Consider the following 25,404-nt stretch of genomic DNA (forward strand, 5'->3'; position numbering starts at 1 on the left):
TAAAGCAATTAGAGAAAGAAGAACAAAAAAACCCTAAAGCCAGCAGAAGAAAAGAAATTATAAAGATCAGGTCAGAAATAAATGAAAAAGAAATGAAGGAAACAATAGCAAAAATCAATGAAACTAAAAGCTGGTTCTTTGAGAAGATAAACAAAATTGATAAACCATTAGCCAGACTCATCAAGAGAAAAAGGGAGAAGACTCAGATCAATAGAATTAAAAATGAAAAAGGAGAAGTAACCACTGACACTGCAGAAATACAAAAGATCATGAGAGATTACTACAAGCAACTCTATGCCAATAAAATGGACAACCTGGAAGAAATGGACAGATTCTTAGAAATGCACAAACTGCCGAGACTGAACCAGGAAGAAATAGAAAATATGAACAGACCAATCACAAGCACTGAAATTGAAACTGTGATTAAAAACCTTCCAACAAACAAAAGCCCAGGACCAGATGGCTTCACAGGTGAATTCTATCAAACATTTAGAGAAGAGCTAACACCTATCCTTCTCAAACTCTTCCAAAATATTGCAGAGGGAGGAACACTCCCAAACTCATTCTACGAGGCCACCATCACCCTGATACCAAAACCAGACAAAGATGTCACAAAGAAAGAAAATTACAGGCCAATATCACTGATGAACATAGATGCAAAAATCCTCAACAAAATACTAGCAAACAGAATCCAACAGCACATTAAAAGGATCATACACCATGATAAAGTGGGGTTTATCCCAGAAATGCAAGGATTCTTCAATATACGCAAATCAATCAATGTGATACCCCATATTAACAAATTGAAGGAGAAAAACCATATGATCATCTCAATAGATGCAGAGAAAGCTTTCGACAAAATTCAACACCCATTTATGATAAAAGCCCTGCAGAAAGTAGGCATAGAGGGAACTTTCCTCAACATAATAAAGGCCATATATGACAAACCCACAGCCAACATTGTCCTCAATGGTGAAAAACTGAAACCATTTCCACTAAGATCAGGAACAAGACAAGGTTGCCCACTCTCACCACTGTTATTCAACATAGTTTTGGAAGTGTTAGCCACAGCAATCAGAGAAGAAAAAGAAATAAAAGGAATCCAAATCGGAAAAGAAGAAGTAAAGCTGTCACTATTTGCAGATGACATGATACTATACATAGAGAATCCTAAAGATGCTACCAGAAAACTCCTAGAGCTAATCAATGAATTTGGTAAAGTAGCAGGATACAAAATTAATGCACAGAAATCGCTTGCATTTCTATACACTAATGACGAAAAATCTGAAAGTGAAATTAAGAAAACACTCCCGTTTACCATTGCAACAAAAAGAATAAAATATCTAGGAATAAACCTACCTAAGGAGACAAAAGACCTGTATGCAGAAAATTATAAGACACTGATGAAAGAAATTAAAGATGATACAAATAGATGGAGAGATATACCATGTTCCTGGATTGGAAGAATCAACATTGTGAAAATGACTCTACTACCCAAAGCAATCTACAGATTCAATGCAATCCCTATCAAACTACCACTGGCATTTTTCACAGAACTAGAACAAAAAATTTCACAATTTGTATGGAAACACAAAAGACCCCGAATAGCCAAAGCAATCTTGAGAACGAAAAATGGAGCTGGGGGAATCAGGCTCCCTGACTTCAGACTATATTACAAAGCATCAGTAATCAAGACAGGTTGGTACTGGCACAAAAACAGAAATATAGATCAATGGAACAGGATAGAATGCCCAGAGATAAACCCACACACATATGGTCACCTTATCTTTGATAAAGGAGGCAAGCATATACAGTGGAGAAAAGACAGCCTCTTCAATAAGTGGTGCTGGGAAAATTGGACAGATACATGTAAAAGTATGAAATTAGAACACTCCCTGACACCATGCACAAAAATAAACTCAAAATGTATTAAAGTCCTAAGTGTAAGGCCAGACACTATCAAACTCTTAGAGGAAAACATAGGCAGAACACTCTAAGACATACATCACAGCAAGATTCTCTTTGACCCAGCTCCCAGAGAAATGGAAATAAGAACACAAATAAACAAATGGGACCTAATGAAACTTCAAAGCTTTTGCACAGCAAAGGAAACCATAAACAAGACCAAAAGACAACCCTCAGAATGGGAGAAAATATTTGCAAATGAAGCAACAGACAAAGGATTAATCTCCAAGATTTACAAGCAGCTCACGCAGCTCAATAACAAAAAAATGAACAACCCAATCCAAAAATGGGCAGAAGACCTAAATAGACATTTCTCCAAAGAAGATATACAGATGGCCTACAGACACATGAAAGAATGCTCAACATCATTAATCATTAGAGAAATGCAAATCAAAACTACAATGAGATATCATCTCACACCGATCAGAATGGCCATTATCAAAAAATCTAAAAACAATAAATGCTGGAGAGGGTGTGGAGGAAAGGGAACACTCTTGCACTGTTGTTGGGAATGTAAATTGATACAGCCACTATGGAGAACAGTCCTGAGAAAACCATAGGTCAAAAAGAGTCATGTACCAAAATGTTCATTGCAGCTCTATTTACAATAGCCAGGACATGGAAGCAACCTAAATGTCCATCAACAGATGAATGGATAAAGAAGATGTGGCACATATATACAATGGAATATTACTCAGCCATAAAAAGAAATGAAATGGAGGTATTTGTAGTGAGGTGGATGGAGTTAGAGTCTGTCATACAGAGTGAAGTAAGTCAGAAAGAGAAAAACAAATACAGTATGCTAACACATATATACGGAATCTAAGGGAAAAAAAAAAAGGCCATGAAGAACCTAGTGGCAAGACGGGAATAAAGACACAGACCTACTAGAGAATGGACTTGAGGATATGGGGAGGGGGTGGGGTGAGATGTGACAGGGTAAGAGAGTGTCATGGACATATATACACTAACAAATGTAAAATAGATAACTAGTGGGAAGCAGCCGCATAGCACAGGGAGATCAGCTCGGTGCTTTGTGACCACCTAGAAGGGTGGGATGGGGAGGGTGAGAGGGAGGGAGATGCAAGAGGGAAGAGAAATGGGAACATATTGTATATGTATAACTGATTCACTTTGTTATAAAGCAGAAGCTAACACACCATTGTAAGGCAATTATACTTCAATAAAGATGTTTAAAAAAAAAAAACTTAAACATGGAATTAACGTATGATGCCTCAATTCCGCTCCATGATATACACCCAAAATATTAGAAAGCAAGGACTGGAACAGATATCTGTACCCCCATATTCATAGCAACATTATTCACAATAGCCAAAAGGTGGAAGCAACACAAGTGTCCTTCAACAGATGAATGCATAAGTACAGTGTAGTATATACACAATGGAATATGATTCAACCTTTAAAACTAAGGTAATTCTCACACAGGTTGCAATGTGGATGAACCTTGAAGTCATTATGCTAAGTGAAACAAGCCAGACACAAAAGGACAAACATTCTATGATTCCACTAGTATGAGGTATCCAGATAAGTCAAATTCAAAGACAAAAAGGAGAATAAGTTTGCCAGGGGTTGAGGGGAATAAATATTTAATGGTTACAGTTTCACTTGGGGAGAATGAAAAAGTTCAGGAGATGGATGGTGACGATGTTTTTACAACAATGCCAATGTATTTAATGCTATAGACGTGTATACTTAAAATGACTTCAATGATAAATATTATGTGTTTTCAATCACAATGAAAAAAATGATACATGTTACAACATGGATAAACACTGAAAACATCATAAGTGAAAGAAGCCATACAGGAAAAGCCACCCACATCATACTCATCTTGTACACTTAAAATCCATGAAGGTTTTTAAAATGAGGGAAAGGCCCAGGGATGGTTCCAGAAAAAGAAAACTAGATTAGAATGGAAAAAGAGTTTCCCACAAAGTTGGGGCAGCTGGTAAAAGCTGAAGTGGTCCTGTGGATAGGATTATAATGTGGAAACCATAATTATCCCTCATTTTGAGGTTATGTCCTGGTTCCCTGGGAGATTGGCCCTGTTTTGGCTAAAACACACTGCAGTATTTGGTGTGAATGTAGAAAACTTTGTACTGCTATTTAAAGTTTAAACATTTGAAATTTACTAGAAAATACTTCTCAGTACAACTATGTCAGTAACATGCCAGAAAATCAGCGATGACATCAAACATTGCTAGAGAGGCCAAGACTTACCCAGACCAAATTCAACCAAAGTGGTGATGCTAATCACTTTGTCCACATGGTATTAAGAGGCACCGTGGGAAGATAATATTAGGAGCCACTAGTGCTTGGGTGCTGTGGATAACCTGGATGTAGTGGAAAACAGTGGGATTTGTGGATTCTAGGTTTCCACATAAAACCACCGAAAAAATGGTCAGAACTAACAAAATGAACTCAGTAAAACTGCAGGATCATTTGTGATTCTATACACTAATGATGAACTATCAGAAAGAGGAATTAAGAAAACAATTCCATTTATAATTTCATCCCCCAAAAAACTAGGAAAAAATTTAACCAAGAACTTGAAAGACCTGCACACTGAAAACTAAGACTTTGATGAAAGAAACTGAACAGACACAAATCAATAGAAAGATATCCTGTGTGCATGGGTGAAAATATTGTGAAAATGTCCATGCTACCCAGAGCAATGTACACATACATGCAACCACTACCAAAATTTCAATGACATTTCATAGAAACAAAACAATCTTAACATTTGTGTGGAGCCACAAAGGACCCAGAAGAGCCAAAGTGACCCTGAGGAAGGAGAACGGGCTGGAGGCATCTCGCTCCCTGACTTCACACTTATTATGAAACTACAGTCCCAAAAAAGTGTGGAATTGGCACAAAAACAGGCACACAGACCATAGGAACAGAGCAGAGAGCCCAGGAATAAACCTACAGGCATGTGGTCATTTAATTCACAAGGGAGCCAAGAACATACATCAGGGAAAAGACAGTCCCCCCAATAAACAGTGCTGGGAAAACTGGATGCCACACGCCAAAGAACAACACTGCACTCTGTCTACATCACACACAAAAGTGGCCAAAAACACAGTTTTCCACATCAAGCCCTTCCTCTCCTGGCTCCTCTGAAGACAGACACCCTCAGCAGTCAGCCACACACAGGAACCTTCTCCCCACTTTTCCTCACCTTTTCCCTCAGCGCCATCACCTCCCGGCAGGTCCTGAGGAGACCAGGCTCCTGTCAGAGAGAAATGGACCCCAAGATGTCCCAAAGCTGAAGGGCCAGCGGGTCCTGAGGAGACCCAGCTTCCGTTAGTGTGGACTCGACCCCGGCTTGTCCCGGAGCCCGGCCGTCAGCATGGACTCAGCCATGCGTGTTCCAGAAGCCAAAGCCCTAGCGGGTCCTGATTAGATGGGGCTCCCGTCAGCTGCGCGCGGAGCCAAGTCCGCAGGCTGAATGCACGTTCCGCAGAGGGTCAGGGAGGCGGGCTCATGTTCCCTGCCAGCCAATGGGAACGTGCAGACCAAGCCGCCTCCCAGTTCAGTGGAGGCCCCGCCCCCTGAGGACACTTCTGCTGCCTCCACTAAACTGTGGAAATTCAAACTGAAATACAGTCAAGTATCCCATGACTTCTCCAAAATAGTTAAGGAACAATTAACTGGAAACTGTATGAAATGAAATGACTGTAGACACAAACTTTAAAACTTACGCCAAACTCACTCAAATTTATTAACAGACATTTAAAATGGGAAACTGTAAAAATTACAGAGATAAACCTAGAAAATCTACATGACCTTGGGTTTGGTCTGGAGATCATGAGCTTTGAATTTTAACACACAACACAAAAAGTCAATCCACAAAAGAAAAAAGTAATCTTATGGACTTTATGAAATTAAAAATGTCTACTCTCAAAGACCTTATTCAGAAAATCAAAAGACAAGCCACAAACTGGGAGAAAAATATTTGCAAAACTTGTATCTGATAAAGGATTTAGACTCAAAATAGACAAAGACCTCTAAAACAACCCCATAAAAAATGGGTTAGGATCTGAACAGACACCCAGCCAAAAAAGATATACAGACAGTAAAAGTTATACAGAAACATGGTCAACATCATACACCGTTAGGGAATTACAAATTAAAGTAATGAGATATCACAACACATCTATTAGGACTGAGGCAGGAGATAGATGGGCTCCAGGTTAGACATTTACAACTGGCCTCCTGTTCACACTTCCTGGGCTGAGAAGAAGATGGGCTCCAGGCCGGACATTCATTACCAGCCCCCTGTTTACATCTCCTGAAGCAAGAGACAAGCGGGCTCCAGGACTACATGTTTATGACTGGACTCCTGTCTATATTTCGAGATCTGCACCTCGATATAAAAACCAGCAACAGAAACAGGGTAAATAACTGGACATTGGACATTGGACATTTTTATGGCAAGGACAGAGTGGGACTAAACCCTGTTAAAAGATCAAGAGGTCAAACATTTCCCATCCTTGGGGCAAGGGAGACATTGCACATGTGCAGAAAGGCACCTTGGGGGTCAAAAAGGAAGGAACACCACCCCATAATAGGTGATGCTAAGGCCATCCCATAGGTCTCTGGGCTGTAATCCATCTTGGAAAAAAGTTGCACACGCATGTTGGGCAGGGTCTTAGGGCAGGGCAGGTGTGGAAAAAGAAACCAGATAACTGGCCAGAGGTAAACAGGGAAGAACTGCCCTATATAAAAGTGACTTAACCGCCTCTTTACTGCACTCCTTCTCATTGGGGGGATGCCCACATCCTTTCTCTCCGGGTGTGCATCTCTGCCTTGCTTTTGTCTTAACTAAACAAACAGTTTCTCTGTGTGCTCTCCCACTTGTTGTGCTATGTCTCTAATAATAAACTTTGTACCTGTTTTTACAGTTTCGCCTCTGTAAGAAATGCATTTTTCACTGGGGGCAAGAGCCAGGGGTTGTGGTGGCTAGCATTCCTAGTTTTCATCCAGGCTACCCAGGTTCAATTCCTGGGCAGGGAATTAAGATCTCATTTCACACCACCACTCACTGCTGCCTCTCCAAGATCAGGACAGCCAAACTCAAAGTACTGACAAGACCAATTGCTAGAGGGTGAGGAACAACAGGAAATCTCCCTGCTTACTGGTGGGATGCATGTACAGCCACTTTGTAAGACAGTTTGTCACTTCTTTCCAAAGCTAAACAAGTCTCACCTTGGGATCCAACAATCATGCTTCCAGTATTTAGGCAACTGCTTTGAAAATCTACGTCCAAATGCAAACAAAGATGCAATTATGCACAGCAGCTCTACTCATAATGGCTAAAAACGTGAGGAAATCAGTATGTCCTTCAATAGATGAATGCATAAGCAAACTGGGGTACATTCATGTCAAGGTGAGTAGAATATGCCACCCCAAAATATGCCTTTCTGGCATAAGGATTATTTCAGTGTGCTTTAAAAAAGAAAGGAAACTCAGAAAACTGAGTAGAGATTGCCCTTTTCTGAAGGACATTTACAATAGAGAAGTCTCCATTTATAAGGGTATGTCCCTCTTTGCACCAGAAATAGGATACTGAAATCTCAAGTAACTGTTATCAGTGAAAAAGTCCTGACTTTAATGTGCAAACAATCATACCCTTGTTTACTGTGCTATGCATGATAACCTGCCATAACTGGCTTCCCCCTTCCCAACATCTTTCTTCTGTTTTTAGCTGAAGATGGTATTTAAGGTGATGGCTTTGGTCATTTCAGGCAGTGATTCAATTTTCCTTGGTATCTCCCCTGTATACAGGGGGTATACATGTTATTAAACTTCTGTTTTTCTCCTGGTAACCTCTCTTTTATTATTGGGGGGCGGGGAGGGGTCTCAACCAAGAACCTAGAAAAGTAGAGGGAAAATTGTTTTTCCTCCCATACACGTGCAATGGAATACTACTCAGCAGTAGAAAGGAATGCACCATCAACCTATGGAAAGACATGGATAAATCTTCAGTATATACTGCTAAGTGAAAGAATCCAGCCTGAGGAGGCTTCACAAAGTATGATCCCATTGATGACATTCTACGAAAGGCAAAGGTACATAGATGATAAGCAGATCATGGGGTGGGACGTTTAAAGTATTCCATGTGATACTCTAGGATGGATACCCTCACTATGCATTTGACTAAGCCCATAGATGTGCATAGCCCAAGGGGTCAATCATATAATCTATTCAAATTTAGTTATTTAGAATGTAGGAGTGTTACAGGAAGGAATATATAATGTGACAGAATCTAACTGTATTAGAAATATATGGAAAAAAACTCACTGTAGGGGATGGGGTAAAAGGTGCTGACCTAAGTTACCTTTGGAAATGAATGGAATCTGTAGACTAAAGGCAAAATGGACCATACATAAACAGTGGGTTTTATTTTATGAAGTTCTTTCCAGGGTGTAGTAGCTAATAATTCTGAAACTTCTGCACATGTAACCTAGAAAGGAGCAATGCATAGATAAATGACAGATGCTGGGAGCCAGGCTCCTTGCTGTGAGAGTGGGAAGTTACAAGTAATCAAGGGGAGAGCCTCTGTCCTCATAATCCTGGATCTGGGCTTTCTGGGAGGATGCTGACTGGCCGGGGGAACTTCACACCCCATCTTTCCACCCATACCTGCTGGAAACACTCAGTCCTTCACAATCAGTCAATTGCAGATTTTAAGACATTATCACCCCTAGGCAGATAAAGGAGCATAAGGGTTTTGCTTACCCCTAAGCTGGCCCAGAATCCAGGCCCTGGGGATGGAGCCAGATTGGGGGTTCCTGGGCCTCTAACCAGCAGGTGAGAGGAAGGAGGAGGACCAGTCCTGAGGACAGAGGTTCCCTGAAGTCTGTGAGCCGCGGTGCCCTGATGGGATTCATTCCCAGTGCGGACATGAGCAGGGCGTGCTGTGGTTCTGTTTTCCCCCTGGGCCCTTTGATGAAGCCATGGCAGCACTGACCCAAGAAGTCTCCTGGCGGTGTCTCAAACTCTGACACAGTGGTTTTACAAAGGAACAAGAGAATGAAGCTGAGTCCCTGACAGCCACTCCTTTCTGGCTCTGAGTGGCTTCCAACAGGACCGCAGTCACCTGCACGTAGTCTGCTGTGACTTACCTGCCCCCATTGGCCTTTCCTCTCCCTCCCTGCGATGATTCCAGTGACATTTCCGGTCTGGACCCCTCTCCCAGGCCAGACGCCTCTGCCCAGCCACTGCATCCCCATCTCACCTTGGGGGCTAACAGGCCCCTCAGAGGACTGTGATCCTGCAGCTCCCCACACCCAGGAGCAGCCCCACCTTCCCGGGTTGCCAAGCCCAGGCACCAGGTGTAACCGAGCAGGACCCTATGGGGCCTTCCCAGGACAGACCCCTCCCCCATATCCTCTGCTGTAGCTCCTGTCTGAAGCATCTGGATAATAGTATCTAATGCACACTTCCTGAGTTATTTTACAGATGCTAAAACCACCACCAAGTGGAAGAAATTACTTGATGATCATGAACAGGTAGCCCCAGAGCTTCTGGTGCCTAAGAATTTACAATGTTAACTGCCTGTTACCTCCCCATCAACCAGAGAATTGTGCACCAGCTGATCACATACCCTGTGACCCCCCCCCCCCTCCTTAAACTGGCCTTTAAAATGCTTTGCTGAAATCCCTCAGGGATTTCGGGCTTTTAGAGCACAAGGCACCTGTCCTCCATGTAGCGGCACTTTTACAATTAAAGCTCTACTTTTCCTTCACCACAACCGGTGTCAGTAGATTGGCTTTACTGCACTTGGGCAAACGGACCCAAGTTTCGTTCACATCCCACCCCAAAGATTGGTCTTTCTGAAGCATAAACGAGACTTTGACTCTCTCCCACCTGTACACCCCCGCAAAGTTTTCCTCACTTTGCTGGGGTGTCTGGTGGGACAGGCGTCCATCATGGTCCTGAGAGTCCCCGGCATCCCCACTAGGCTGCTGGCTCCTGAGTTCCCTGACAATGAACATCTCAGCAGGCCAGGCGACACGGCACAAAACCCCAGAACTGCTCACCTCGGGACGGGACTAGCAACACACTGCCACTGCCTGATCAAAGAGAACAGAGAAGCGTTCCCCAGCTGGGACACAAACACTGCCCAGACTCTCCCTGAGCCATCGCATGATTCCTGTGAGACTTGAGGGAAGGAGGTACCGAGGTACATATTGGTTCTTAAGCAGGATGGTGTGGGCTCAGCCATGTCCCCCACAAATTCACATGTTGACTCTCTAACCCCCAGGACCCCAGGATGTGGCTGTATTTGGAGACGGGGTTTTCAAAGAGGCGATCAAGGTAAAAATGCGGTCACTAGGGTGGATCCTAATCCAATAGAACTGATGTCCTACAAGAGGAGATTAGGACACAGATGGGCACAGAAGGAGACCATGTGAGGACATGGGGAGAAGATAGCTGTCGACATGCCAAGGAGAGAAGCCTGAGAAGAAACACCTTGATCTCAGAAAGCATACAGGACTGGGAGATGTCTGTCGTTTAAGCTGCCCTGTCTGTGGTATTTGTTACGGCAGCCCCGAGCAGACTCACACAGAGGGTAACTCAGGGCTCAGACTGGAAAAAGCCCACTCTCCATTCCCTTGTACATGAGTTACAGGAGCCTCAGGAACTGAGGACGGAGTCCCTGAGGGGAGGCACAGATAGAAGATGTTAGGCATTAACATGATTGCATTCATGTTAAACGTGCCTGAACTACATTCACATGAGATGGTTTTGTCCTGTATGACATCGGCACCTTTAGTCTGAACTGCGGATCTTTGGCTTCACCACCTCCACTGACAGCATTAGCTTCACCTGCTGTGGGCCGTCTCCTATAGGATTTCCAGAACCACAAAGCACTGAAGCGTCACAGGACCCAGAGTCTGTGCGCTAGCGTCTGGGCGATCCTCACAGGAGAGCTGCCCAGCTGCCCATCAGGACCCATTTCCCTTTTTCCTGTTCACGGCTACCTTGCACCCCCCAGCCTTCCCACTCCTTGCAGCTAGGGCCCAGTGTCTCGTGTTACCAAGGGGAAGGGGTGGAGGTGGTGAGGGGTTTGGCCAGCCTGCATCCTAGGATGGGGGGAATGATGCCCCCGTGGTCACCCCACCCTGTTGGTTAGAGCCCTCACCTGGAAGCAGGGAGGAGAAACAAGGGGGACAGGGCCTGGGCTCTGACACCCACCTGCCCTGGACTCTAACAAGAAGGGGACAGAGACATCTTCAGCTCCGGCCCATTTTTGGGAACCACTTTGTTCCAGCAACAAACCTTTGCTCTAAAAGCCAAGGTGCTTTATGAACCCCTCCCCAGCTGTCACAGAAAGTCAGGCTTAATCTCATCACACTTTTCACAAACCCCAGCTCACGTTGAGACCACCACTCAGGTGATGTTGCTTCAGAGCATCCCATTTAAAAGATCCCTGGAGTTCAGCTCTCCCAGCCCTGCCTTCAGTTTAAGAGAGAAGTTTCTTTGACAACCTTGAAAAACCAGCTCAGTTTCCTTGAAAACCAAGCTTCGCAGTCTCTCAAACTCTTCTCCTTCAAACATTCCTATTCTAGGCTTGCTGCACCTAAACTGACAGTGCTGTCATCACATACCAGAAAGCGATTCCTCCAAGCCTGTAGTTATTGGTTACATGATGCTATTGATTGTGAAATCCCAGAAGAGACAGCTTTGCAAGGTAACCACTTCAGGACTTGGCACTGGGTCCCTTTCCACAGACAGAGTGGAATGGCTGTTTCCACGGGCCCCATGGTGGAAGAGCTCACTTTCTGATGAATCCAGGCTTTGATCCTTTCCAGGTGACTCTAGGGTCCTCATCATCACCAGACCCCCACCCACATGGCTGCTGTCTGTACCAACCTATATGAGACCTTGGTAATCTCCTAAAATGAGGGTTATTTTATACAGTGATAATGAGTTGAATGGTGGCCCCAAAAGATGTGTCCCCCCGCAACACGTGAACAGGACCATATCTGGGAAAAGGGTCTTCGTACATGTAGTTAAGGATCTCAAGGGAGGTCATCTTGTGTTAGAGTGGCCCCCCATCCAATGACAGCGTCTTTGTAAGAGACAAAAGAGGAGAGACCCAGACACAGGAGATGCCACGTGAAGACAGAGGCAGAGACGGGAGGGATACCACCACAAGCCTGGGGACGCCTGGAGCCCTCAGAAGCTGGAAAACGCAGGGAGAACCCTATCCTGGAGCCTCTGGAGGGACTTCAGTCCTACAACACCTTGATCTCAGATGTCTGAACTCCAGGACTGGGGGAGGATGAATTCCTGTTGTTTTAAACCACCCAGCTTGTGGTTATTTGTTAGAGAAGCCACAAAACAGTCACACAGACCCTGCTCTGTAGGATCCTGGAAATGTGGGTCTCACTAAAGGCAGACAGAGGCTGGATTACGGAACCCTTAGATTCAGCATTGGGCCCCCAGAAATCCTAAAGCAGTGGCTGGACACCAGAATGTTGAGGGGTCAAGTTGGAAGCCCTAAGGGTGCTGTGTGCACACAGCCTCCCCAGGTTCTTACACCTGTACACGTGAGGGGTAAGTATTTCAATCCTGATTCAGGACTTTTAACATTACCATTCACATTGCTAATTAAGAACCCACCAGTGGAGATTGGTTCAAAATGGTGGAGTAGAAGGATGTGTGCTCACTCCCTCTCACGAGAACACTGGAATCACAACTAACTGATGAACAATCATTGACAAGAAGACACTGGAACTCAACAAAAAAGATGCCCCACATCCAAAGACAAAGGAAAAGCTGCAGTGAGATGGTAGGATGGGTGCAATCACAATCAAATCAAATCCCATAACTGCTGGGTGGTTGACTCACAAACTGGAGAACACTTATACCACAGAAGTCCACCCACTGGAGTGAAGGTTCTGAGCCCCATGTCAGGCTTCCCAACCTGGGGGTTTGGCAACAGGAGGAGGAATTCATAGAGAATCAGAATTTGAAGGTTAGCGGGATTTGATTGCAGGACTTTGACACGACTGGGGGATAAAAAGACTCCACTCTTGGAGGGCACACACAAAGTAGTGTGCACATCAGGACCCAGGGGGAAGGGGCAGTGACCCCATAGGAGACTGAATGAGACCAACCTGCTAGTGTTAGAGGGTCTCCTGCAGAGACAGGGGATGGCTGTGGCTCACTGTGGGGACAAGGACACTGGCAGCAGAAGTTCTGGGAAATACTCCTTGGCATGTACCTTCCCAGAATCAGCCACTAACCCCACCAAAGAGCCAGGTAGGCTCCAGTGCTGGGTTGCCTCAGGCCAAACAACCAACAGGGAGGGAAACCAGCCCCACTCAACATCAGACAAGCAGATTAAAATTTTACTGAACTCTGCCCACTGGAGCAACAACCAGCTCTACCCACCACCAGTCCCTCCCATCAGGAAGCTTTCACAAGTCTCTTAGATAGCCTCATCTACCAGAGGGCAGACAGCAGAAGCAAGAAGAAATACAATTATGGAGCCTGTGGAAGGGAAACCACATTCACAGAAAGATACACAACATGAAGAGGCAGAGGACTTTGTACCAGATGAAGGAACAAGATAAAACCCCAGAAAAACAACTAAATGAGGTGGAGATAGGCAACCATCCAGAAAGAGAATTCAGAATAATGATAGTGAAGATGATCCAGGACCTTGGAAAAAGAATGAGGGCAAAGATGGAGAAGATGCAAGAAATGTTTAACAAAGACCTAGAAGAATTAAAGAACAAACACCTAGAAGAATTAAAGAACAAACAAACAGAGATGAACAATACAATAACTGAAATGAAAAATACACTAGAAGGAATCAATAGCAGAATAACTGAAGCAGAAGAACGGATAAGTGACCTGGAAGACAGAAAGGTGGAATTCATTGCCACAGAACAGAATAAAGAAAAAAAAATGAAAAGAAATGAAGATAGCCTAAGAGACTTCTGGGACAATATTAAATGCAACAATATTTGCATTATAGGGGTCCCAGAAGGAGAAGAGAGAGAGAAAGGACACGAGAAAGTATTTGAAGAGATTATAGTCAAAAACTTCCCTAACATGGGAAAGGAAATAGCCACCCAAGTCCAGGAAGCACAGCGAGTCCCATACAGGATAAATCCAAGGAGAAACATGCTGAGACAAATAGTAATCAAATTGACAAAAAATCAGGACAAAGAAAAATTATTGAAAGCAACAAGGGAAAAATGACAAATAACATACAAGGGAACAGCTGATTTCTCAGCAGAGACTCTACAAGCCAGAAGGGAGTGGCACAATATATTTAAAGTGATGAAAGGGAAGAACCTACAACCAAGAGTACTCTACCTGGCAAGGATCACATTCAGGTTCGACAGAGAAATCAAAAGCTTTACAGACAAGCAGAAGCTAAGAGAATTCAGCGCCACCAAACCAGCTCTACAACAAATGCTAAAGGAACTACTCTAAGTGGGAAACACAAGAGAACAAAAGGACCTACAAAAACAAACCCATAACGATTAAGAAAATGGTAATAGGAACATACATATCAATAATTACCTTAAATGTGAATGGATTAAATGCTCCAACCAAAAGACACAGGCTTGCTGTATGGATACAAAAAGAAGAGCAATATATATGCTGTCTACAAGAGACCCAAATCAGACCAAGGAACACATACAGACTGAGAGTGACGGGATGGAAAAAGATATTCCATGCAAATGGAAATCAAAAGAAAGCTGGAGTATCAATACTCATATCAGATAAAATAGACTTTAAAATAAAAAATGTTACAAGAGACAAGGAAGGGCACTACATAATGATCAAGGGATCAATCCAAGAAGAAGATATAACAATTATAAATTTATGTGCACCCAACATAGGAGCACCTCAATACATAAGGCAACAGCTAACAGCTATAAAACAGGAAATCAACAGTAACACAAAAATAGTGGGGGACTATAACACCTCACTTACACCAATAGAGATCATCCAGACAGAAAATTAATAAGGAAAAACAAGCTTTAAATGACGCAATAGACCAGATAGATTTCATTGATATTTATAGGACATTCCATCCAAAAACAGCACATTACACTTTCTTCTCAAGTGCACACGCTACATTCTCCAGGATAGATCACATCTTGGGTCACAAATCAAGCCTCAGTAAATTTAAGAAAATTGAAATCATATCAAACATCTTTTCCAAACACAACGCTATGAGAATAGAAATCAATTACAGGGGAAAAAAAGTAAAAAACACAAACAAATGGAAGCTAAACAATACGTTACTAAATAACCAAGAGATCACTGAAGAAATCTAAGAGGAAATCAAAAAATACCTAGAGACAAATGACAGCAAAAACATGACGATCCAAAACCTATGGGATGCAGCAAAAGCAGTTGTAAGAGGGAAGAAACAAGAAAAAATCTCAAATAAACAATCTAACCTTACACCTAAAGGAACTAGAGAAACAAGAACAAACAAAACCCTAAGTTAGTAGAAGAAAAGAAATCATAAAGAGAGAGCAGAAATAAATGAAATAGAAACAAAGAAAACAATAGCAAAGATCAATAAAACTAAAAGCTGGTTCTTAGAGAAGATAAACAAAAATGATAAACCTTTAGCTAGACTCATCAAGAAAAAGAGGGAGCGGATTTAAATCAATAAAATTAGAAATGAAAAAGGAGAAGTTACAACGGACATCACAGAAATACAAAACATCCTAAGAGACAACTACAAGCAACTCTATGCCATTAAAATGGACAACCTGGAAGAAATGGACAAATTCTTAGAAAGGTACAACCTTCCAAGACTGAACCAGGAAGAAACAGAAAATATGAACATACCAAACACAAGTAATTAAATTGAAACAGTGATTAAAAATCTTACTACAAACAAAAGTCCAGGACCAGATGGCTTCACAGGTGAATTCTTTTTTTTTTTTTTTTTTTTTTTTTTTTTTTTTTTTTTTTTTTTAATGTCTGAAACATTTATATTAACATGTTTCCATACAAATAACCCAATGAAAGTTTAGTATTAGTTGTTTTGTTTGTTTTTTTATACTGCAGGTTCTTATTAGGCATCAGTTTTATACACATCAGTGTATACATGTCAATCCCAATCGCCCAATTCAGCACACCACCATCCCCACCCCACCGCAGTTTTCCCCCCTTGGTGTCCATATGTCCATTCTCTACATCTGTGTCTCAACTTCTGCCCTGCAAACTGGCTCATCTGTACCATTTTTCTAGGTTCCGCATACATGCATTAATATACGATATTTGTTTTTCTCTTTCTGACTTACTTCACTCTGTATGACAGTCTCTAGATCCATCCACGTCTCAACAAATGACTCAATTTCGTTCCTTTTTATGGCTGAGTAATATTCCATTGTATATATGTACCACAACTTCTTTATCCATTCATCTGTTGATGGGCATTTAGGTTGCTTCCATGACCTGGCTATTGTAAATAGTGCTGCAATGAACATTCGGGTGCATGTGTCTTTTTGAATTACGGTTTTCTCTGGGTATATGCCCAGTAGTGGGATTGCTGGGTCATATGGTAATTCTATTTTTAGTTTTTTAAGGAACCTCCATATTGTTCTCCATAGTGGCTGTATCAATTTACATTCCCACCAACAGTGCAAGAGGGTTCCCTTTTCACCACACCCTCTCCAGCATTTGTTGTTTGTAGATTTTCTGATGATGCCCATTCTAACAGGAGTGAGGTGATACCTCATTGTAGTTTTGATTTGCATTTCTCTAATAATTAGTGATGTTGAGCATCTTTTCATGTGCTTCGTGGCCATCTGTATGTCTTCTTTGGAGAAATGTCTATTTAGGTCTTCTGCCCATTTTTGGATTGGGGTGTTTGTTTCTTTGATATTGAGCTGAATGAGCTGTTTATATATTTTGGAGATTAATCCTTTGTCCGTTGATTCATTTGCAAATATTTTCTCCCATTCTGAGGGTTGTCTTTTCGTCTTGTTTATGGTTTCCTTTGCTGTGCAAAAGCTTTGAAGTTTCATTAGGTCCCACTTGTTTATTTTTGTTTTTATTTCCATTACTCTAGGAGGTGGATCAAAAAAGATCTTGCTGTGATTTATGTCAAAGAGTGTTCTTCCTATGTTTTCCTCTAAGAGTTTTATAGTGTCCAGTCTTATATTTAGGTCTCTAATCCATTTTGAGTTTATTTTTGTGTATGGTGTTAGGGAGTATTCTAATTTCATTCTTTTACATGTAGCTGTCCAGTTTTCCCAGCACCACTTATTGAAGAGACTGTCTTTTCTCCATTGTATATCTTTGCCTCCTTTGTCATAGATTAGTTGACCATAGGTGCGTGGGTTAATCTCTGGGCTTTCTATCTTGTTCCATTGATCTATGTTTCTGTTTTTGTGCCAGTACCATATTGTCTTGATTACTGTAGCTTTGTAGTATAGTCTGAAGTCAGGGAGTCTGATTCCTCCAGCTCCATTTTTTTGCCTCAAGACTGCTTTGCCTATTCGGGGTCTTTTGTGTCTCCATACAAATTTTAAGATGATTTGTTCTAGCTCTGTAAAAAATGCCATTGGTAATTTGATAGGGATTGCATTGAATCTGTAGATTGCTTTGGGTAGTATACTCATTTTCACAATGTTGATTCTTCCAATCCAAGAACATGGTATATCTCTCCATCTGTTGGTATCATCTTTAATTTCTTTCATCAGTGTCTTATAGTTTTCTGCATACAAGTCTTTTGTCTCCCTAGGTAGGTTTATTCCTAGGTATTTTATTCTTTTTGTTGCAATGGTAAATGGGAGTGTTTCCATAATTTCTCTTTCAGATTTTTCATCATTAGTGTATAGGAATGCAAGAGATTTCTGTGCATTAATTTTGTATCCTGCAACTTTACCATATTCATTAATTAGCTCTAGCAGTTTTCTGGTGGCAGTTTTAGGATTCTCTATGTATAGTATCATGTCATCCGCAAACAGTGACAGTTTTACTTCTTCTTTTCCAATTTGTATTCCTTTTATTTCTTTTTCTTCTCTGATTGCCGTGGCTAGGACTTCCAAAACTATGTTGAATAATAGTGGTGAGAGTGGACATCCTTGTCTCGTTCCTGATCTTAGAGGAAATGCTTTCAGTTTTTCACCATTGAGAATGATGTTTGCTGTGGGTTTGTCATATATGGCCTTTATTATGTTGAGGTAGGTTCCCTCTATGCCCACTTTCTGGAGAGTTTTTATCAGAAATGGGTGTTGAATTTTGTCAAAAGCTTTTTCTGCATCTATTGAGATGATCATATGGTTTTTATTCTTCAATTTGTTAATATGGTGTATCACATTGATTGATTTGCGTATATTGAAGAATCCTTGCATCTCTGGGATAAATCCCACTTGATCGTGGTGTATGATCCTTTTAATGTGTTGTTGGATTCTGTTTGCTAGTATTTTGTTGAGGATTTTTGCATCTATATTCATCAGTGATATTGGTCTGTAATTTTCTTTTTTTGTAGTGTCTTTGTCTGGTTTTGGTATCAGGGTGATGGTGGCCTCATAGAATGAGTTTGGGAGTGTTCCTTCCTCTGCAATTTTTTGGAAGAGTTTGAGAAGGATGGGTGTTAGCTCTTCTCTAAATGTTTGATAGAATTCACCTGTGAAGCCATCTGGTCCTGGACTTTTGTTTGTTGGAAGATTTTTAATCACAGTTTCAATTTCATTACTTGTGATTGGTCTGTTCATATTTTCTATTTCTTCCTGGTTCAGTCTTGGAAGGTTATACCTCTCTAAGAATTTGTCCATTTCTTCCAGGTTGTCCATTTTATTGGCATAAAGTTGCTTGTAGTAGTCTCTTAGGATGCTTTGTATTTCTGCAGTGTCTGTTGTAACTTCTCCTTTTTCATTTCTGATTTTATTGATTTGAGTCCTCTCCCTCTTTTTCTTGATGAGTCTGGCTAATGGCTTATCAATTTTGTTTATCTTCTCAAAGAACCAACTTTTAGTTTTATTGATCTTTGCTATTGTTTTCTTTGTTTCTATTTCATTTATTTCTGCTCTGATCTTTATGATTTCTTTCCTTCTGCTAACTTTGGGTTTTGTTTGTTCTTCTTTCTCTAGTTTCTTTAAGTGTAAGGTTAGATTGTTTACTTGAGCTTTTTCTTGTTTCTTTAGGTAGGCTTGTATAGCTATAAACTTCCCTCTTAGAACTGCTTTTGCTGCATCCCATAGGTTTTGCGTCGTCGTGTTTTCATTGTCATTTGTCTCTAGGTATTTTTTGATTTCCTCTTTGATTTCTTCAGTGATCTCTTGGTTATTTAGTAACGTATTGTTTAGCCTCCATGTGTTTGTCCTTTTTACGTTTTTTTCCCTGTAATTCATTTCTAATCTCATAGCGTTGTGGTCAGAAAAGATGCTTGATATGATTTCAATTTTCTTAAATTTACTGAGGCTTGATTTGTGACCCAAGATGTGATCTATCTTGGAGAATGTTCCGTGCGCACTTGAGAAGAATGTGTAATCTGCTGTTTTTGGATGGAATGTCCGATATATATCAATTAAATCTATCTGGTCTATTGTGTCATTTAAAGCTTCTGTTTCCTTATTTATTTTCATTTTGGATGATCTGTCCATTGGTGTAAGTGAGGTGTTAAAGTCCCCCACTATTATTGTGTTACTGTCGATTTTCTCTTTTATAGCTGTTAGCAGTTGCCTTATGTATTGAGGTGCTCCTATGTTGGGTGCATATATATTTATAATTGTTATATCTTCTTCTTGGATTGATCCCTGGATCATTATGTAGTGTCCTTCCTTGTCTCTTGTAACATTTTTTAATTTAAAGTCTATTTTATCTGATATGAGTATAGCTACTCCAGCTTTCTTTTGATTTCCATTTGCATGGAATATCTTTTTCCATCCCATCACTTTCAGTCTGTATGTGTCCCTAGGTCTAAAGTGGGTCTCTTGTAGACAGCATATATATGGGTCTTGTTTTTGTATCCATTCAGCCAGTCTATGTCTTTTGGTTGGGGCATTTAATCCATTCACGTTTAAGGTAATTATCGATATGTATGTTCCTATGACCATTTTCTTAATTGTTTTGGGTTTGTTTTTGTAGGTCCTTTTCTTCTCTTGTGTTTCCCACTTAGAGAAGTTCCTTTAGCATTTGTTGTAGAGCTGGTTTGGTGGTGCTGAATTCTCTTAGCTTTTGCTTGTCTGTAAAGCTTTTGATTTCTCCATCAAATCTAAATGAGATCCTTGCCGGGTAGAGTAATCTTGGTTGTAGGTTCTTCCCTTTCATCACTTTAAGTATATCATGCCACTCCCTTCTGGCTTGCAGAGTTTCTGCTGAGAAATCAGCTGTTAACCTTATGGGAGTTCCCTTGTATGTTATTTGTCGTTTTTCCCTTGCTGCTTTCAATAATTTTTCTTTGTCTTTAATTTTTGCCACTTTGATTACTATGTGTCTCGGCGTGTTTCTCCTTGGGTTTATCCTGTATGGGACTCTCTGCGCTTCCTGGACTTGGGTGGCTATTTCCTTTCCCATGTTAGGGAAGTTTTCGACTATAATCTCTTCAAATATTTTCTCTGGTCCTTTCTCTCTCTCTTCTCCTTCTGGGACCCCTATAATGCGAATGTTGTTGCGTTTAATGTTGTCCCAGAGGTCTCTTAGGCTGTCTTCATTTCTTTTCATTCTTTTTTCTTTAGTCTGTTCCGCAGCAGTGAATTCCATCATTCTGTCTTCCAGGTCACTTATCCGTTCTTCTGCCTCAGTTATTCTGCTATTGATTCCTTCTAGTGTAGTTTTCATTTCAGTTATTGTATTGGTCATCTCTGTTTGTTTGTTCTTTAATTCTTCTAGGTCTTTGTTAATCATTTCTTGCATCTTCTCAATCTTTGCCTCCATTCTTATTCCAAGGTCCTGGATCATCTTCACTATCATTATTCTGAATTCTTTTTCTGGAAGGTTGCCTATCTCCACTTCATTTAGTTGTTTTTCTGGGGTTTTTTCTTGTTCCTTCATCTGGTACATAGCCCTCTGCCTTTTCATCTTCTCTATCTTTCTGTAACTGTGGTTTTTGGTCCACAGGCTGCAGGATTATAGTTTTTCTTGCTTCTGTTGTCTGCCCTCTGGTGGTTGAGGCTATCTAAGAGGCTTGATGGGAGGCTCTGGTGGTGGGTAGAGCTGACTGTTGCTGTGGCGGTCAGAGCTCAGTAAAACCTTAATCCACTTGACTGTTGATGGGTGGGGCTGGGTTCCCTCCCTGTTGCTGTGGCGGTCAGAGCTCAGTAAAACCTTAATCCACTTGACTGTTGATGGGTGGGGCTGGGTTCCCTCCCTGTTGGCTGTTTTGCCTGAGGCAACCCAACACTGGAGCCTACCCGTGCTCTTTGGTGGGGTTAATGGCAGACTCTGGGACGGCTCACGCCAAGGAGAACTTCCCAGAACCTCTGCTGCCAGTGTCCTTATCCCCACGGTGAAACAGAGCCACCACTCGCCTCTGCAGGAGACCCCCCAACACCAGCAGGTAGGTCTGGTTCAGTCTCCCCCAGGCTCACTGCTCCTTCCCCTGGGTCCTGATGCACACATTACTTTGTGTGTGCCCTCCAAGAGTGGGGTCTCTGTTTCCCCCAGTCCCGTCAAAGTCCTGCAATCCAATTCCCACTAGGCTTCAAAGTCTGATTCTCTAGGAATTCCTCCTCCCGTTGCCTGACCCCCAGGTTGGGAAGCCTGACGTGGGGCTCAGAACCTTTACTCCAGTGGGTGGACTTCTGTGGTATAAGTGTTCACCAGTCTGTGAGTCACCCACCCAGCAGTTACGGGGTTTGAATTTACTCTGCTTGCGCCCCTCCTACCGTCTCACTGTGGCTTCTCCTCTGTCCTTGGACGTGGGGTATCCTCCTTGGTGAAGTCCAGGGTCTTCCTGTCAATGATGGTCCAGCAGTCAGTTGTGATTCTGGTGCTCTCGCAAGAGGGAGTGACAGCACGTCCTTCTACTCCGCCATCTTGGTTAATCTCCCTTCACAGGTGAATTCTATCAAACATTTAGAGAAGAGCTAACACCCATCCTTCTCAAACTCTTCCAAAAAATTGCAGAGGAAGGAAGACGCCCAAACTCATTCTATGAGGCCACCATCACCCTGATACCAAAACCAGACAAAGATACTACAAAAAAAGAAAATTACAGAACAATATCACTGATAAATATAGATGCAAAAATCCTCAACCAAATACTAGCAAACAGAATCCAACAACACATTAAAAGGATCATACACCATGATCAAGTGGGGTTTATCTCAGACATGCAAGGATTCTTCAATATACATGAATCAATCAATGTGATACACCATATTAACAAACTGTAGAATAGAAACCATATGATCATCTCAATAGATGCAGGAAAAGCTTTTGACAAAATTCAACACCCATTTATGGTAAAAAACTCTCCAGAAAGTGGGCATAGAGGGAATCTACCTCAACATAATAAAGGCCATATATGACAAACCCACAGCAAACATCATTCTCAATGGTGAAAAACTGAAAGCATTTCCTCTAAGATCAGGAACAAGACAAGGATGTCCACTCTCACCACTATTATTCAACATAGTTTTGGAAGTCCTAGCCATAGCAACCAGAGAAGAAAAAGAAATAAAAGGAATACAAATTGGAAAAGAAGAAGTAAAACTGTCACTGTTTTCAGATGACATGATACCATACATAGAGAATCCTAAAGATGCCAGAGGAAAACTACTAGAGCTAATCAATGAATTTGGTGATGTTGCAGGATACAAAATTAATGCACAGAAATCTCTCGCATTCCTCTACACTAACAATGAAAGATCAGAAAGAGAAATTAAGGAAACAATCCCATTCACCATTGCAACAAAAAGAATAAAATACCTAGGAATAAACCTACCTAAGGAGGTAAAAGACCCGTACTCAGAAAACTATAAGACACTGATGAAAGAAATCAAAGGTGATATAAACAGATGGAGAGATATACCATGTTCTTGGATTAGAAGAATCAATACGGTGAAAATGACTATACTACCCAAAGCAATCTACAGATTCAATGCAATCCCTATCAAATTACCAGTGGAATTTTTAAAGAACTAGAACAAAAAATCTTAAAATTTGTATGGAGACACAAAAGACCCCAAATCGCCAAAGCAGTCTTGAGGGAAAAAAACAGAGCTGGAGGAATCAGACTCCCAGACTGCAGACTATACTACAAATCTACAGTAATCAAGACAATATGGTACTGGCACAAAAACAGAAATATAGATCAATGGAAGAGGATAGAAAGCCCAGAGATAAACCCACCTGCCTATGGTCAACTACCCACCTACCTATGGTCAACTAATCTATGACAAAGGAGGCAAGAATATACAATGGAGAAAAGACAGTCTCTTCAATAAGTGGTGCTGGGAAAACTGGACAGCTACATCTAAAAAAATGAAATTAGAACACTCCTTAACACCATACACAAAAATAAACACAAAATGGATTAAAGGCCTAAATGTAAGGCCAGACACTATAAAACTCTAAGAGGAAAACATAAGCAGAACACTCAATGACATAAATCACAGCAAGATCCTTTTTGATCCACCTCCTAGAGAAATGGAAATAAAAACAAAAATAAACAAATGGGACCTAATGAAACTTAAAAGCTTTTGCACAGCAAAGGAAAACATAAACAAGACGAAAAGACAACCCTCAGAATGGGAGAAAATATTTGCAAATGAAGCAACTGACAAAGGATTAATCCCCAAAATTTACAAGCACCTCATGTAGCCCAATATCAAAAAAACAAACAACCCAATCCAAAAATGGGCAGAAGACCTACATAGACATTTCTCTAAAGATGACATACAGATTGCCAACAAACACATGAAAGGATACTGAACATCACTAATCATTAGAGAAATGCAAATCAAAACTACAATGAGGTATCACCTCACATCAGTCAGAATGGCCATCATCAAAAAATCTACAAAGAATAATTGCTGGAGAAACATTAATTAGAGAAAAGGGAACCCTCTTGAATGGTTGGTGGGAATGTAAATTGATACAGCCACTATGGAGAACAATATGGAGGTACCTTAAAAAACTAAAAATAGAATTACCATATGATCCAGCAACCCCACTACTGAGCATATACCCAGAGAAAATCATAATTCAAAAAGACACATGCACCCCAATATTCATTGCAGCATTATTTACAATAGCCAGGTCATGGAAGCAACATAAATGCCCATGACAGATGAATGGATAAAGAAGATGTGGCACATATATACAATGGAATATTACCCAGCCATGAAAAGGAATGATATTGGGTCATTTTTAGAGACGTGGATGGATCTAGAGACTGTCATACAGAGTGAAGTAAGTCAGAAAGAGAAAAACAAATATCGTATATTAACATATATATGTGGAACCTAGAAAAATGGTACAGATGAACCAGCTTGCAAGGCAGAAATAGAGACACAGATGTAGAGAACAAACGTATGGACACCAAGGGGGGAAAGTGGCGAGGGGGGGCGTGGGATGAACTGGGAGACTGGGATTGACATATATACACTAATATGTATAAAATAGATAACTAATAAGAACCTGCTCTATAAAAACATAAAGTAAAATTCAAAAATTAAATAAATAAATAAAATTTAAAAAAATAAAACAGAAAAGACAAGTTCTTCCCTTCCCATAGACTTATTTATATGAATGAATTATTTCCATGCTTATATCTATAAATACAAAAAAGAGGAATAAAACCTACCTTGAACAAAAAAAAAAAAGAAAAGAAAAGCCAGAACCCACTAGTTATACAGATGAAAACGCTATCAAGACACTTGCTCCAGTGGTAAACAATTCTGAAGTTGGTCAGAGGTGGGGAATTGTCTCCCATGCAGCCAGCAGCCCCCCTGCAAGGAGCGTCCTCATTGCAAAGCTGGTGGACGGTGCCGAGGCATCTCTGAGTAAACGTGAGCTGAGCCCCAGGCCAGCTGCTGCTGAACTTTTCCCACCCTCCCCAGGTAAAACACCTGAATACAAAGACGTGTTTTTTGTTTTGTTAAAGTACAAAGATTTTAACGCCTAGAAGAAGGGGCTTGGAGCCACACCAGCGACAGCACGCAGGCCCGAGTTGGTGCCTGCAGGCCAGCCAGGATGGTCGTGGCCCCGGGCGCTCCTCTGGAAGCTTTCCATTTCCCTGCCTGAGTTACCCCTCCTGTCCTGGCCCCCACTGATTTTTTTCTTGCTTACTCACCTCTGCCTGGGGAGAAATTCCAATGGCAGGTATGGGTGACACATCCTCTTCTTTAGCAGTTGGCAGCCCAGCAAGTCCTGCAGAAAGTCCGGCAGAGCCCCACTCACACCGGGCCACCCACAAAGCCGAGGCCCCTCACTCCCTCCTACCAGCCCAGCCCCGAGACTGCT

Source organism: Balaenoptera ricei, chromosome 2, assembly GCF_028023285.1.
Source record: "Balaenoptera ricei isolate mBalRic1 chromosome 2, mBalRic1.hap2, whole genome shotgun sequence".
Lineage (NCBI taxonomy): Eukaryota > Metazoa > Chordata > Mammalia > Artiodactyla > Balaenopteridae > Balaenoptera > Balaenoptera ricei.